We start from the raw sequence: 9,375 nt of genomic DNA, 5'->3' as shown, positions 1-9,375 counted from the left end.
GAACGGCCCCGGCAGCGCGAATGCCTCGGGCCGTCGAGATCTGCTGCTTTGTCATAAAAGGGAGTTTCGAAGGGCATGTCATGGGTGCGATCATACCAGCACTAATGCACCGGATCCGATCAGAACTCCGCAGTTAAGCGTGCCTGGGCGAGAGTAGTACTAGGATGGGTGACCCCCTGGGAAGTCCTCGTGTTGCACCCTTTTTATTTTTTGCCCGCTTTTTTATTTTTTGATAATATTTATTTTTAATTTTTCGGCTTTTGGCTTTTCCTCTTCGGATAATTTTTTTTTCTCGAAAAAAAACTGAGTCCGGAGACTGGCGGTGCCATGCTGCATAGCGGAACAGCGCGTTGAATCCTACGCCAGAACGGCCCCGGCAGCGCGAATGTCTCGGGCCGTCGCGGTCTGCTGCTTTGTCATAAAAGGGAGTTTCGAAGGGCATGTCATGGGTGCGATCATACCAGCACTAATGCACCGGATCCCATCATAACTCCGCAGTTAAGCGTGCTTGGGCGAGAGAAGTAATAGGATGGGTGACCCCCTAGGAAGTCCTCGTGTTGCACCCTTTTTATTTTTTGCCCGCTTTTTTATTTTTTGATAATATTTATTTTTAATTTTTTGGCTTTTGGCTTTTCCTCTTCGGATAATTTTTTTTCCCCGACAATAAACTGAGTCCGGAGACTAGCGGTGCCATGCCGCATAGCGGGACCAGCGCGTTGAATCCTACGCCAGAACGGCCCCGGCAGCGTGAATGTCTCGGGCCGTCGAGGTCTGCTGCTTTGTCATAAAAGGGAGTTTTGAAGGGCATATCATGGGTGCGATCATACCAGCACTAATGCACCGGATCCCATCAGAACTCCGCAGTTAAGCGTGCTTGGGCGAGAGTAGTACTAGGATGGGTGACCCCCTGGGAAGTCCTCGTGTTGCACCCCTTTTATTTTTTGCCCGCTTTTTTATTTTTTGATAACATTTATTTTTAATTTTTTGGCTTTTGGCTTTTCCTCTTCGGATAATTTTTTTCCCCCGAAAATAAACTGAGTCCGGAGACTCGCGGTGCCATGCCGCATAGCGGAACAGCGCGTTGAATCCTACGCCAGAACGGCCCCGGCAGCGCGAATGTCTCAGGCCGTCGAGGTCTGCTGCTTTGTCATAAAAGGGTGTTTCGATGGGCATGTCATGGGTGCGATCATACCAGCCCTAATGCACCGGATCCCATCAGAACTCCGGAGTTAAGCGTGCTTGGGCGAGAGTAGTACTAGGATGGGTGACCCCCTGGGAAGTCCTCGTCTTGCACCCCTTTTTATTTTTTGCCCACTTTTTTATTTTTTGATAATATTTATTTTTAATTTTTCGGCTTTTGGCTTTTCCTCTTCGGATAATTTTTTTCCCCCGAAAATAAACTGAGTCCGGAGACTCGCGGTGCCATGCCGCATAGCGGAACAGCGCGTTGAATCCTACGCCAGAACGGCCCCGGCAGCGCGAATATCTCGGGCCGTCGAGGTCTGCTGCTTTGTCATAAAAGGGAGTTTCGAAGGGCATGTCATGGGTGCGATCATACCAGCACTAATGCACCGGATCCCATCAAAACTCCGCAGTTAAGCGTGCTTGGGCGAGAGTAGTACTAGGATGGGTGACCCCCTGGGAAGTCCTCGTGTTGCACCCTTTTTATTTTTTTCTCCACTTTTTTATTTTTTGATAATATTTATTTTTAATTTTTCGGCTTTTGGCTTTTCCTCTTCGGATAATTTTTTTCCCCCGAAAATAAACTGAGTCCGGAGACTGGCGGTGCCATGCCGCATAGCGGGACCAGCGCGTTGAATCCTACGCCAGAACGGCCCCGGCGGCGCGAATGTCTCGGGCCGTCGAGGTCTGCTGCTTTGTCATAAAAGGGAGTTTCGATGGGCATGTCATGGGTGCGATCATACCAGCACTAATGCACCGGATCCCATCAGAACTCCGCAGTTAAGCGTGCTTGGGCGAGAGTAGTACTAGGATGGGTGACCCCCTGGGAAGTCCTCGTGTTGCACCCCTTTTATTTTTTGCCCGCTTTTTTATTTTTTGATAATATTTATTTTTAATTTTTCGGCTTTTGGCTTTTCCTCTTCGGATAATTTTTTTCCCCCGAAAATAAACTGAGTCCGGAGACTCGCGGTGCCATGCCGCATAGCGGAACAGCGCGTTGAATCCTACGCCAGAACGGCCCCGGCAGCGCGAATGCCTCGGGCCGTCGAGATCTGCTGCTTTGTCATAAAAGGGAGTTTCGAAGGGCATGTCATGGGTGCGATCATACCAGCACTAATGCACCGGATCTGATCAGAACTCCGCAGTTAAGCGTGCTTGGGCGAGAGTAGTACTAGGATGGGTGACCCCCTGGGAAGTCCTCGTGTTGCACCCTTTTTATTTTTTGCCCGCTTTTTTATTTTTTGATAATATTTATTTTTAATTTTTCGGCTTTTGGCTTTTCCTCTTCGGATAATTTTTTTTTCTCGAAAATAGACTGAGTCCGGAGACTGGCGGTGCCATGCTGCATAGCGGAACAGCGCGTTGAATCCTACGCCAGAACGGCCCCGGCAGCGCGAATGTCCGGGCCGTCGCGGTCTGCTGCTTTGTCATAAAAGGGAGTTTCGAAGGGCATGTCATGGGTGCGATCATACCAGCACTAATGCACCGGATCCCATCATAACTCCGCAGTTAAGCGTGCTTGGGCGAGAGAAGTACTAGGATGGGTGACCCCCTAGGAAGTCCTCGTGTTGCACCCTTTTTATTTTTTGCCCGCTTTTTTATTTTTTGATAATATCTATTTTTAATTTTTTGGCTTTTGGCTTTTCCTCTTCCGATAATTTTTTCCCCCCGAAAATAAACTGAGTCCGGAGACTGGCGGTGCCATGCCGCATAGCGGAACAGCGCGTTGAATCATACGCCAGAACGGCCCCGGTAGCGCGAATGTCTCGGGCCGTCGAGGTCTGCTGCTTTGTCTTAAAAGGGAGTTTCGAAGGGCATGTCTTGGGTGCGATCATACCAGCACTAATGCACCGGATCCCATCAGAACTCCGCAGTTAAGCGTGCACCGGATCCCATCAGAACTCCGCAGTTAAGCGTGCTTGGGCGAGAGTAGTACTAGGATGGGTGACCCCCTGGGAAGTCCTCGTGTTGCACCCTTTTTATTTTTTGCCCGCTTTTTTATTTTTTGATAATATTTATTTTTAATTTTTCGGGTTTTGGCTTTTCCTCTTCGGATAATTTTTTTCCCCCGACAATAAACTGAGTCCGGAGACTGGCGGTGCCATGCCGCATAGCGGGACCAGCGCGTTGAATCCTACGCCAGAACGGCCCCGGCAGCGTGAATGTCTCGGGCCGTCGAGGTCTGCTGCTTTGTCATAAAAGGGAGTTTCGAAGGGCATGTCCTGGGTGCGATCATACCAGCACTAATGCACCGGATCCCATCAGAACTCCGTAGTTAAGCGTGCTTGGGCGAGAGTAGTACTAGGATGGGTGACCCCCTGGGAAGTCCTCGTGTTGCACCCTTTTTATTTTTTGCCCGCTTTTTTATTTTTTGATAATATTTATTTTTAATTTTTCGGCTTTTGGCTTTTCCTCTTCGGATAATTTTTTTTTTCCGAAAATAAACTGAGTCCGGAGACTGGCGGTGCCATGCCGCATAGCGGAACAGCGCGTTGAATCCTACGCCAGAACGGCCCCGGCAGCGCGAATGTCTCGGGCCGTCGCGGTCTGCTGCTTTGTCATAAAAGGGAGTTTCGAAGGGCATGTCATGGGTGCGATCATACCAGCACTAATGCACCGGATCCCGTCATAACTCCGCAGTTAAGCGTGCTTGGGCGAGAGAAGTACTAGGATGGGTGACCCCCTGGGAAGTCCTCGTGTTGCACCCTTTTTATTTTTTGCCCGCTTTTTTATTTTTTGATAATATTTATTTTGAATTATTTGGCTTTTGGCTTTTCCTCTTCGGATAATTTTTTCCCCCCGAAAATAAACTGAGTCCGGAGGCTGGCGGTGCCATGCCGCATAGCGGAACAGCGCGTTGAATCCTACGCCAGAACGGCCCCGGCAGCGCGAATGTCTCGGGCCGTCGAGGTCTGCTGCTTTGTCATAAAAGGGAGTTTCGAAGGGCATGTCTTGGGTGCGATCATACCAGCACTAATGCACCGGATCCCATCAGAACTCCGCAGTTAAGCGTGCTTGGGCGAGAGTAGTACTAGGATGGGTGACCCCTTGGGAAGTCCTCGTGTTGCACCCCTTTTATTTTTTGCCCGCTTTTTTATTTTTTGATAACATTTATTTTTTATTTTTCGGCTTTTGGCTTTTCCTCTTCGGATAATTTTTTTCCCCCGAAAATAAACTGAGTCCGGTGACTGGCGGTGCCATGCCGCATAGCGGAACAGCGTGTTGAATCCTACGCCAGAACGGCCCCGGCAGCGCGAATGTCTCGGGCCGTCGAGATCTGCTGCTTTGTCATAAAAGGGAGTTTCGAAGGGCATGTCTTGGGTGCGATCATACCAGCACTAATGCACCGGATCCCATCAGAACTCCGCAGTTAAGCGTGCTTGGGCGAGAGTAGTACTAGGATGGGTGACCCCCTGGGAAGTCCTCGTGTTGCACCTTTTTTATTTTTTTCTCCACTTTTTTATTTTTTGATAATATTTATTTTTAATTTTTCGGCTTTTGGCTTTTCCTCTTCGGATAATTTTTTTCCCCCGAAAATAAACTGAGTCCGGAGACTGGCGGTGCCATGCCGCATAGCGGGACCAGCGCGTTGAATCCTACGCCAGAACGGCCCCGGCGGCGCGAATGTCTCGGGCCGTCGAGGTCTGCTGCTTTGTCATAAAAGGGAGTTTCGATGGGCATGTCATGGGTGCGATCATACCAGCACTAATGCACCGGATCCCATCAGAACTCCGCAGTTAAGCGTGCTTGGGCGAGAGTAGTACTAGGATGGGTGACCCCCTGGGAAGTCCTCGTGTTGCACCCCTTTTATTTTTTGCCCGCTTTTTTATTTTTTGATAATATTTATTTTTAATTTTTCGGCTTTTGGCTTTTCCTCTTCGGATAATTTTTTTCCCCCGAAAATAAACTGAGTCCGGAGACTCGCGGTGCCATGCCGCATAGCGGAACAGCGCGTTGAATCCTACGCCAGAACGGCCCCGGCAGCGCGAATGCCTCGGGCCGTCGAGATCTGCTGCTTTGTCATAAAAGGGAGTTTCGAAGGGCATGTCATGGGTGCGATCATACCAGCACTAATGCACCGGATCCGATCAGAACTCCGCAGTTAAGCGTGCCTGGGCGAGAGTAGTACTAGGATGGGTGACCCCCTGGGAAGTCCTCGTGTTGCACCCTTTTTATTTTTTGCCCGCTTTTTTATTTTTTGATAATATTTATTTTTAATTTTTCGGCTTTTGGCTTTTCCTCTTCGGATAATTTTTTTTTCTCAAAAAAAAACTGAGTCCGGAGACTGGCGGTGCCATGCTGCATAGCGGAACAGCGCGTTGAATCCTACGCCAGAACGGCCCCGGCAGCGCGAATGTCTCGGGCCGTCGCGGTCTGCTGCTTTGTCATAAAAGGGAGTTTCGAAGGGCATGTCATGGGTGCGATCATACCAGCACTAATGCACCGGATCCCATCATAACTCCGCAGTTAAGCGTGCTTGGGCGAGAGAAGTAATAGGATGGGTGACCCCCTAGGAAGTCCTCGTGTTGCACCCTTTTTATTTTTTGCCCGCTTTTTTATTTTTTGATAATATTTATTTTTAATTTTTTGGCTTTTGGCTTTTCCTCTTCGGATAATTTTTTTTCCCCGACAATAAACTGAGTCCGGAGACTAGCGGTGCCATGCCGCATAGCGGGACCAGCGCGTTGAATCCTACGCCAGAACGGCCCCGGCAGCGTGAATGTCTCGGGCCGTCGAGGTCTGCTGCTTTGTCATAAAAGGGAGTTTTGAAGGGCATATCATGGGTGCGATCATACCAGCACTAATGCACCGGATCCCATCAGAACTCCGCAGTTAAGCGTGCTTGGGCGAGAGTAGTACTAGGATGGGTGACCCCCTGGGAAGTCCTCGTGTTGCACCCCTTTTATTTTTTGCCCGCTTTTTTATTTTTTGATAACATTTATTTTTAATTTTTTGGCTTTTGGCTTTTCCTCTTCGGATAATTTTTTTCCCCCGAAAATAAACTGAGTCCGGAGACTCGCGGTGCCATGCCGCATAGCGGAACAGCGCGTTGAATCCTACGCCAGAACGGCCCCGGCAGCGCGAATGTCTCGGGCCGTCGAGGTCTGCTGCTTTGTCATAAAAGGGTGTTTCGATGGGCATGTCATGGGTGCGATCATACCAGCCCTAATGCACCGGATCCCATCAGAACTCCGCAGTTAAGCGTGCTTGGGCGAGAGTAGTACTAGGATGGGTGACCCCCTGGGAAGTCCTCGTCTTGCACCCCTTTTTATTTTTTGCCCACTTTTTTATTTTTTGATAATATTTATTTTTAATTTTTCGGCTTTTGGCTTTTCCTCTTCGGATAATTTTTTTCCCCCGAAAATAAACTGAGTCCGGAGACTCGCGGTGCCATGCCGCATAGCGGAACAGCGCGTTGAATCCTACGCCAGAACGGCCCCGGCAGCGCGAATATCTCGGGCCGTCGAGGTCTGCTGCTTTGTCATAAAAGGGAGTTTCGAAGGGCATGTCATGGGTGCGATCATACCAGCACTAATGCACCGGATCCCATCAAAACTCCGCAGTTAAGCGTGCTTGGGCGAGAGTAGTACTAGGATGGGTGACCCCCTGGGAAGTCCTCGTGTTGCACCCTTTTTATTTTTTTCTCCACTTTTTTATTTTTTGATAATATTTATTTTTAATTTTTCGGCTTTTGGCTTTTCCTCTTCGGATAATTTTTTTTCCCCGAAAATAAACTGAGTCCGGAGACTGGCGGTGCCATGCCGCATAGCGGGACCAGCGCGTTGAATCCTACGCCAGAACGGCCCCGGCGGCGCGAATGTCTCGGGCCGTCGAGGTCTGCTGCTTTGTCATAAAAGGGAGTTTCGATGGGCATGTCATGGGTGCGATCATACCAGCACTAATGCACCGGATCCCATCAGAACTCCGCAGTTAAGCGTGCTTGGGCGAGAGTAGTACTAGGATGGGTGACCCCCTGGGAAGTCCTCGTGTTGCACCCCTTTTATTTTTTGCCCGCTTTTTTATTTTTTGATAATATTTATTTTTAATTTTTCGGCTTTTGGCTTTTCCTCTTCGGATAATTTTTTTCCCCCGAAAATAAACTGAGTCCGGAGACTCGCGGTGCCATGCCGCATAGCGGAACAGCGCGTTGAATCCTACGCCAGAACGGCCCCGGCAGCGCGAATGCCTCGGGCCGTCGAGATCTGCTGCTTTGTCATAAAAGGGAGTTTCGAAGGGCATGTCATGGGTGCGATCATACCAGCACTAATGCACCGGATCCGATCAGAACTCCGCAGTTAAGCGTGCTTGGGCGAGAGTAGTACTAGGATGGGTGACCCCCTGGGAAGTCCTCGTGTTGCACCCTTTTTATTTTTTGCCCGCTTTTTTATTTTTTGATAATATTTATTTTTAATTTTTCGGCTTTTGGCTTTTCCTCTTCGGATAATTTTTTTTTCTCGAAAATAAACTGAGTCCGGAGACTGGCGGTGCCATGCTGCATAGCGGAACAGCGCGTTGAATCCTACGCCAGAACGGCCCCGGCAGCGCGAATGTCTCGGGCCGTCGCGGTCTGCTGCTTTGTCATAAAAGGGAGTTTCGAAGGGCATGTCATGGGTGCGATCATACCAGCACTAATGCACCGGATCCCATCATAACTCCGCAGTTAAGCGTGCTTGGGCGAGAGAAGTAATAGGATGGGTGACCCCCTAGGAAGTCCTCGTGTTGCACCCTTTTTATTTTTTGCCCGCTTTTTTATTTTTTGATAATATTTATTTTTAATTTTTTGGCTTTTGGCTTTTCCTCTTCGGATAATTTTTTTTCCCCGACAATAAACTGAGTCCGGAGACTAGCGGTGCCATGCCGCATAGCGGGACCAGCGCGTTGAATCCTACGCCAGAACGGCCCCGGCAGCGTGAATGTCTCGGGCCGTCGAGGTCTGCTGCTTTGTCATAAAAGGGAGTTTTGAAGGGCATATCATGGGTGCGATCATACCAGCACTAATGCACCGGATCCCATCAGAACTCCGCAGTTAAGCGTGCTTGGGCGAGAGTAGTACTAGGATGGGTGACCCCCTGGGAAGTCCTCGTGTTGCACCCCTTTTATTTTTTGCCCGCTTTTTTATTTTTTGATAACATTTATTTTTAATTTTTTGGCTTTTGGCTTTTCCTCTTCGGATAATTTTTTTCCCCCGAAAATAAACTGAGTCCGGAGACTCGCGGTGCCATGCCGCATAGCGGAACAGCGCGTTGAATCCTACGCCAGAACGGCCCCGGCAGCGCGAATGTCTCGGGCCGTCGAGGTCTGCTGCTTTGTCATAAAAGGGTGTTTCGATGGGCATGTCATGGGTGCGATCATACCAGCCCTAATGCACCGGATCCCATCAGAACTCCGCAGTTAAGCGTGCTTGGGCGAGAGTAGTACTAGGATGGGTGACCCCCTGGGAAGTCCTCGTCTTGCACCCCTTTTTATTTTTTGCCCACTTTTTTATTTTTTGATAATATTTATTTTTAATTTTTCGGCTTTTGGCTTTTCCTCTTCGGATAATTTTTTTCCCCCGAAAATAAACTGAGTCCGGAGACTCGCGGTGCCATGCCGCATAGCGGAACAGCGCGTTGAATCCTACGCCAGAACGGCCCCGGCAGCGCGAATATCTCGGGCCGTCGAGGTCTGCTGCTTTGTCATAAAAGGGAGTTTCGAAGGGCATGTCATGGGTGCGATCATACCAGCACTAATGCACCGGATCCCATCAAAACTCCGCAGTTAAGCGTGCTTGGGCGAGAGTAGTACTAGGATGGGTGACCCCCTGGGAAGTCCTCGTGTTGCACCCTTTTTATTTTTTTCTCCACTTTTTTATTTTTTGATAATATTTATTTTTAATTTTTCGGCTTTTGGCTTTTCCTCTTCGGATAATTTTTTTTCCCCGAAAATAAACTGAGTCCGGAGACTGGCGGTGCCATGCCGCATAGCGGGACCAGCGCGTTGAATCCTACGCCAGAACGGCCCCGGCGGCGCGAATGTCTCGGGCCGTCGAGGTCTGCTGCTTTGTCATAAAAGGGAGTTTCGATGGGCATGTCATGGGTGCGATCATACCAGCACTAATGCACCGGATCCCATCAGAACTCCGCAGTTAAGCGTGCTTGGGCGAGAGTAGTACTAGGATGGGTGACCCCCTGGGAAGTCCTCGTGTTGCACCCC

The 9,375-nt window shown here is 49.4% G+C and overlaps 22 non-coding genes and 4 pseudogenes across 22 annotated transcripts; all 26 read left to right on the top strand.

Moving 5' to 3' along the window:
• Positions 1-82: 82 nt before the first annotated feature.
• On the top strand, positions 83-201 carry LOC148711203 (5S ribosomal RNA). The gene has a single exon (XR_015978368.1). It is a non-coding gene; the product is annotated as a 5S ribosomal RNA (ribosomal RNA).
• A 246-nt stretch (positions 202-447) lies between these two features.
• On the top strand, positions 448-566 carry LOC148711202 (5S ribosomal RNA; annotated as a pseudogene).
• Positions 567-813: 247 nt separating this feature from the next.
• LOC148711201 (5S ribosomal RNA) lies at positions 814-932 on the top strand. The gene has a single exon (XR_015984965.2). It is a non-coding gene; the product is annotated as a 5S ribosomal RNA (ribosomal RNA).
• Positions 933-1,178: 246 nt separating this feature from the next.
• On the top strand, positions 1,179-1,297 carry LOC148711200 (5S ribosomal RNA). Its single transcript, XR_015979326.2, has one exon. It is a non-coding gene; the product is annotated as a 5S ribosomal RNA (ribosomal RNA).
• Positions 1,298-1,544: 247 nt separating this feature from the next.
• LOC148711199 (5S ribosomal RNA) lies at positions 1,545-1,663 on the top strand. The gene has a single exon (XR_016404834.1). It is a non-coding gene; the product is annotated as a 5S ribosomal RNA (ribosomal RNA).
• A 248-nt stretch (positions 1,664-1,911) lies between these two features.
• On the top strand, positions 1,912-2,030 carry LOC148711198 (5S ribosomal RNA). The gene has a single exon (XR_015982882.1). It is a non-coding gene; the product is annotated as a 5S ribosomal RNA (ribosomal RNA).
• A 246-nt stretch (positions 2,031-2,276) lies between these two features.
• On the top strand, positions 2,277-2,395 carry LOC148711197 (5S ribosomal RNA). Its single transcript, XR_015981782.2, has one exon. It is a non-coding gene; the product is annotated as a 5S ribosomal RNA (ribosomal RNA).
• A 245-nt stretch (positions 2,396-2,640) lies between these two features.
• Positions 2,641-2,759, top strand: LOC148711196 (5S ribosomal RNA). The gene has a single exon (XR_016408225.1). It is a non-coding gene; the product is annotated as a 5S ribosomal RNA (ribosomal RNA).
• Positions 2,760-3,005: 246 nt separating this feature from the next.
• On the top strand, positions 3,006-3,159 carry LOC148711195 (5S ribosomal RNA; annotated as a pseudogene).
• A 247-nt stretch (positions 3,160-3,406) lies between these two features.
• On the top strand, positions 3,407-3,525 carry LOC148711194 (5S ribosomal RNA). The gene has a single exon (XR_015982881.2). It is a non-coding gene; the product is annotated as a 5S ribosomal RNA (ribosomal RNA).
• A 246-nt stretch (positions 3,526-3,771) lies between these two features.
• Positions 3,772-3,890, top strand: LOC148711193 (5S ribosomal RNA). Its single transcript, XR_015979294.2, has one exon. It is a non-coding gene; the product is annotated as a 5S ribosomal RNA (ribosomal RNA).
• Positions 3,891-4,136: 246 nt separating this feature from the next.
• Positions 4,137-4,255, top strand: LOC148711192 (5S ribosomal RNA). The gene has a single exon (XR_015978438.2). It is a non-coding gene; the product is annotated as a 5S ribosomal RNA (ribosomal RNA).
• Positions 4,256-4,501: 246 nt separating this feature from the next.
• Positions 4,502-4,620, top strand: LOC148711191 (5S ribosomal RNA). Its single transcript, XR_015979293.2, has one exon. It is a non-coding gene; the product is annotated as a 5S ribosomal RNA (ribosomal RNA).
• Positions 4,621-4,868: 248 nt separating this feature from the next.
• On the top strand, positions 4,869-4,987 carry LOC148711190 (5S ribosomal RNA). Its single transcript, XR_015978589.2, has one exon. It is a non-coding gene; the product is annotated as a 5S ribosomal RNA (ribosomal RNA).
• A 246-nt stretch (positions 4,988-5,233) lies between these two features.
• Positions 5,234-5,352, top strand: LOC148711189 (5S ribosomal RNA). Its single transcript, XR_015982880.2, has one exon. It is a non-coding gene; the product is annotated as a 5S ribosomal RNA (ribosomal RNA).
• A 246-nt stretch (positions 5,353-5,598) lies between these two features.
• LOC148711188 (5S ribosomal RNA) lies at positions 5,599-5,717 on the top strand (annotated as a pseudogene).
• A 247-nt stretch (positions 5,718-5,964) lies between these two features.
• On the top strand, positions 5,965-6,083 carry LOC148711187 (5S ribosomal RNA). Its single transcript, XR_016400578.1, has one exon. It is a non-coding gene; the product is annotated as a 5S ribosomal RNA (ribosomal RNA).
• Positions 6,084-6,329: 246 nt separating this feature from the next.
• Positions 6,330-6,448, top strand: LOC148711186 (5S ribosomal RNA). The gene has a single exon (XR_016405568.1). It is a non-coding gene; the product is annotated as a 5S ribosomal RNA (ribosomal RNA).
• A 247-nt stretch (positions 6,449-6,695) lies between these two features.
• Positions 6,696-6,814, top strand: LOC148711185 (5S ribosomal RNA). The gene has a single exon (XR_015983830.2). It is a non-coding gene; the product is annotated as a 5S ribosomal RNA (ribosomal RNA).
• A 248-nt stretch (positions 6,815-7,062) lies between these two features.
• On the top strand, positions 7,063-7,181 carry LOC148711184 (5S ribosomal RNA). Its single transcript, XR_015980159.2, has one exon. It is a non-coding gene; the product is annotated as a 5S ribosomal RNA (ribosomal RNA).
• Positions 7,182-7,427: 246 nt separating this feature from the next.
• Positions 7,428-7,546, top strand: LOC148711183 (5S ribosomal RNA). Its single transcript, XR_015983877.2, has one exon. It is a non-coding gene; the product is annotated as a 5S ribosomal RNA (ribosomal RNA).
• Positions 7,547-7,792: 246 nt separating this feature from the next.
• On the top strand, positions 7,793-7,911 carry LOC148711182 (5S ribosomal RNA; annotated as a pseudogene).
• Positions 7,912-8,158: 247 nt separating this feature from the next.
• LOC148711181 (5S ribosomal RNA) lies at positions 8,159-8,277 on the top strand. Its single transcript, XR_015982879.1, has one exon. It is a non-coding gene; the product is annotated as a 5S ribosomal RNA (ribosomal RNA).
• A 246-nt stretch (positions 8,278-8,523) lies between these two features.
• LOC148711180 (5S ribosomal RNA) lies at positions 8,524-8,642 on the top strand. Its single transcript, XR_016405567.1, has one exon. It is a non-coding gene; the product is annotated as a 5S ribosomal RNA (ribosomal RNA).
• A 247-nt stretch (positions 8,643-8,889) lies between these two features.
• LOC148711179 (5S ribosomal RNA) lies at positions 8,890-9,008 on the top strand. The gene has a single exon (XR_016404833.1). It is a non-coding gene; the product is annotated as a 5S ribosomal RNA (ribosomal RNA).
• Positions 9,009-9,256: 248 nt separating this feature from the next.
• LOC148711178 (5S ribosomal RNA) lies at positions 9,257-9,375 on the top strand. Its single transcript, XR_015981039.2, has one exon. It is a non-coding gene; the product is annotated as a 5S ribosomal RNA (ribosomal RNA).

Source organism: Phoenix dactylifera, chromosome 4 (assembly GCF_051530095.1).
Source record: "Phoenix dactylifera cultivar Ajwa chromosome 4, Ajwa_hap1_PhDact_Kaust_v1.1, whole genome shotgun sequence".
Classification (NCBI taxonomy): domain Eukaryota; kingdom Viridiplantae; phylum Streptophyta; class Magnoliopsida; order Arecales; family Arecaceae; genus Phoenix; species Phoenix dactylifera.
Note: the sequence above shows the minus strand (reverse complement) of the source record. Positions and strands in the feature narration are given on the sequence as shown.